Consider the following 4073-nt stretch of genomic DNA (forward strand, 5'->3'; position numbering starts at 1 on the left):
AAAAAAAAAAAAAAAAAAAAAAGGATATACTGATCAAAGTAAATATGGTTGAGTGGATGCTATTATGTATGAACAACATTTATAACTAACTTCTTTTTAAAAATTAACTTTAAAACATATGCTGTACTTTACATTTTTGTCTTATGCCTATGGAAAAGATGGTAAATTGTGGAACTACATTCACTTTTTTGTTGTTGGTGTTTTACACAGGGTCCTCCTCTGTTGTCATGACTGGAGTTCAGTGGTGTGACTTCAGCTCACCGCAACCTCCACCTCCCAGGCTTAAGTGATCCTCCTGCCTTAGCTGAGACCACAGGCATGAGCCACCAAGCCCAGCTATTTTTTTTTTTTTTTTTGTAGAGATGGGGTTTCACCATGTTGCCCAGGCTGGTCTCAAATTCCTGGGCTCAAGCGATCCACCTGCTTTGGCCCCCCAAAGTAAGTGTTGGGATTACAGGCATGAGCCACAGCACCTGGCTTCACTTCTCTTTCTTATCAGCTATTACCTTGGCCAAATTACTTAACCTGTTATTTATTTTCTTATCTATAAAGTGGGGATAAATAATAACAATCTCATAGGGTTGAAATTAAATAAAATTATAAATATATATATATATATAAAGGACAAGTATACAATAAATGCTTAATAAATGTTGCTGTTGATGCCATTAGCGGTGGTAATGTTGGTGATAAAGTTTAGTAGTAATTTCACTGGGCTCAGAGTAAGCCACTCAATAACTTCCTGCATAAAAATTGCTTTTTCTTTCTCTATCAGGCAAGAAATTATTTTCAAGAAACAGACCAGGCTGGGCGTGGTGGCTCATGCCTATAATCCCAGCACTTTGGGAGGCCGAGGTGGGCAGATCACTTGAGGTCAGGAGTTTGGGACCAGTCTTGCCAACATAGTGAAACCCGTCTCTACTAAAAGTACAAAAATTAGCCGGGTGTGGTGGCAGGCGCCTGTAATCCCAGCTAACAGGGAGGCTAAGAAAGAAGAATTGCTTGAAACCAGGAGGCGGAGGTTGCAGTGAGCAGCGATCTCCAGCCTGCACTCTAGCCTGGGCAACACAGCGAGACTCCATTGGAAAAAAAAAAAAAAAGAGAGACCACCGGACTAAAAATGACTTTGTCAATATGAATTTCTTTTCCCCCACATAAGAAGTTTGGTGGTGCTGTTCTTGAATTGGTTCCATAGTTCAGCATGTCAGGGCCCTGGGTCAGCCTTCCCAGGGTTCTCTGGGCATTTGCTCCTGGCCACAGGACAGCCACGCAGCTGCTCCAAACATCATACCCTCTGCATGCTAAGCAGGAAGGAAACAGGAATAGGCACTCATCAGTGGCCTCTCACCCGTTTTCAGGCAGGAAAATCGCTCTGAGACATCTCCCTCCCCTCCCCGGCAGACTTGTCCTTAGGTCAACTTCTCGGACACAGGGTGCTCCTGGCAGAAAAGGAGTCTGGGAATTGAGCATCTGCAATTTTCAGCCACAACAGTGGGAAGGCAGATCTGCCAGCCAGGAAAAAAGGTGAACCAAGGTTTGCCACCTTATTTTAACTTTACTGTTCCTTTTCATTGCAAACCAGATACATTGTTTTCAAAGACTCATTTCAGAGACCTAGCCCAAAATATAATGTCCCACCTCAATCTCTATACAAATGTTCATTGTCAGAGGTAAATAAGTAAATAACCCTTCCTCCCTCCTGAATGCAGCAGAGCAGGTAACTGTCAAGCCATTCAGACATTTTTTAAATCCCTAAACACAAAATTGGGAAGCCGTGAGCCAGATGGTCTCCCATGATTGTTGCTGACTCGATGACTCACTCTTTTGTCCCTTGTGTTTCAGAATTTCTTTTTCAGAAATTCCCCTGATCTCATCTCTCTGTTTTCTTCCTCTTCCATTAGATGGATTAAATGTCTTCCAAAATATCACCTTCCTCTTCTAGCAGTAGAACAGCAGGGAAACGGTGGCAGAAACAGTACAACATGAAGGCTTGGGGGTGTGTGTGTGTGTGTGTGTGTGTAGGGAATGTGGATGGAGAAAAACTAGATTTGCCTTTTAACCTCACCCTGTTACCTTCCAAACATACAAAATACTTCAATACCTTTCTGGTAATCACAAGGTTCAGCTCACTCTCCACTCTTCCCCACACCTCCCATCCCTGGCCCAGTGAATTCCCTGCTCCCCACCTGCCAAAAAAGAAAAGGGTAGGGGGTTAACAAGATCTCCAATCCCTGAAAAAGGAAAGCAGAAATCGCCAGGGCTGGAAGCTCCCTCTCTACGGCACAGCAGACAGCAGAGTGACAGCAAAATCCTCTTCTGCTTCCTGCCTTTCAAAGGAAGCACATTGAGGCACTCACCTAACCAGCTGTCCTGCATCTTGTTCCAGGAAGATAATAAGGATTCCCAAACACAGCACATGCCTCACCCAAAGCCAGTGTGGGCCAGCAACATGGAGATGCATTGGAGAGACTCAGTGTGGATGCCCCGTTGGAGAAATAAGATCAAAAAAATTGTATACCAACTAAAACCAGGATCAAATAAAATTCAAATGGGATCAATGATGGGTTCCATGAGCATCAGATAGGGACGCTGAAGCTTAGCAGCCACATAAGAGAAAAAGTCCACTTTGTGCAGGGCGATGCTCTGAGGCAGCAGCAGTGTGACCAACCTCTGGGAAGATAGGGTGACTTTAGGAAGGTTTGGGGCTGATCAGACACATGTGAGCTTTATGCTGAGGGACGGGGTCTTCAGTCTTCAAAGACCCTTCACAAATGTGAAATGTCCGCAACAGAGAACTAAGATGGTGGTCATCTGGAATAATGCCTTGTGAAGAAGCATTGATAAAACTGGTTGAGAATGTTACCCTGGTGAGGGAGAGGCTTAGGTCTCAGGAGCACACCCTCTATCACTGCTAGGAGCAGTGTAGTGGTTAAGCTTTCCGTTCTTTGTTCCTACTTACAGAGTTTGAATTTTGCCTGTTGACTAAGAACTAAGATTCTTGTCCATTCTGAGAGAAATACGTGTAGTACATAATCCATGCAAATGCATGGGACCCGCCCATAGGAACCGTTGAGTGTTAGCTTCTGTTATTAAATTCCTCCCATCTTGATTTAAATAATTTGGCAAGTTTCCACAAGTGCCTGAGGCTGCAAAGAAGTGTTTCGGGAGCTCCAGATAACGTTTTCAGAAAAAGTCACCTATCCTTTGTGGATTACATACTAAATAGGTGGTTCTCAAACTTCAATTTGAGAAATATTGTTAAAGACTTCCATTAGGGGATAATCCTATTAAATTTAGAGAATTTGGCAGAATGAGGATTTGTAATGGAATGCAATGTTCTGTGGAACACTAAGTGTCTCTAAAAACACTGAATAAATATAATTAATATCTCCTTGCATTTGTGAGCTGCTTATAGACACCAAGTGCCTACACATGTGCTGGTTTGTTTACTGTCTGCTGAATTATCAGGAAATTCTACCTGCCGGAGATTGCTACCAGCCTACTGGAGCTGGTTTCTGGCCCTTGCTCTCTGTTCCTTATAGAGTTGGCTTGCAGAATAACTTGGTTATGATCCGTTTTTAGTAGCTACTCCATAGTCAGTTCCCATTTCCTAGTAACCCCTTTTGCCACTGATGAGACAGAGCATAACTCACCAAACATAACTATTCCTGAAATAGAGACTTTTAAACATACTTGTCATGAATTTCTCAAGTGCGGTTTGCAAACCACCTGCATCAGAACCATTTTTGTTTGCTTAAAAATGTTGACATACAGAGGTTCAGACATCCTGATTCCACCTCAGGGTAGTTAATCCAAATTGCAGGGCAGGAGGACTGGAAATCTACATTTTTAACAAGCACCCCAGATGATCTTTATGCATACTAACAGTTAAGGACAATTGTTCTCATGTTTCAGGAGCACAATTAAAAACAATTAAATCCTGCCAAGCTGACTGCTGGACAAAAGGCAAATACATAAAATAGAGAAATACAAAAAGGACTCAGAAGTACAGACCGTCCCGGAGCCGGCAAATCACACACCAAACCCACCACTGGAAACCCTGAGTTGGAGCA

This window comes from Piliocolobus tephrosceles, chromosome 5, assembly GCF_002776525.5.
Source record: "Piliocolobus tephrosceles isolate RC106 chromosome 5, ASM277652v3, whole genome shotgun sequence".
Classification (NCBI taxonomy): Eukaryota; Metazoa; Chordata; class Mammalia; order Primates; family Cercopithecidae; genus Piliocolobus; species Piliocolobus tephrosceles.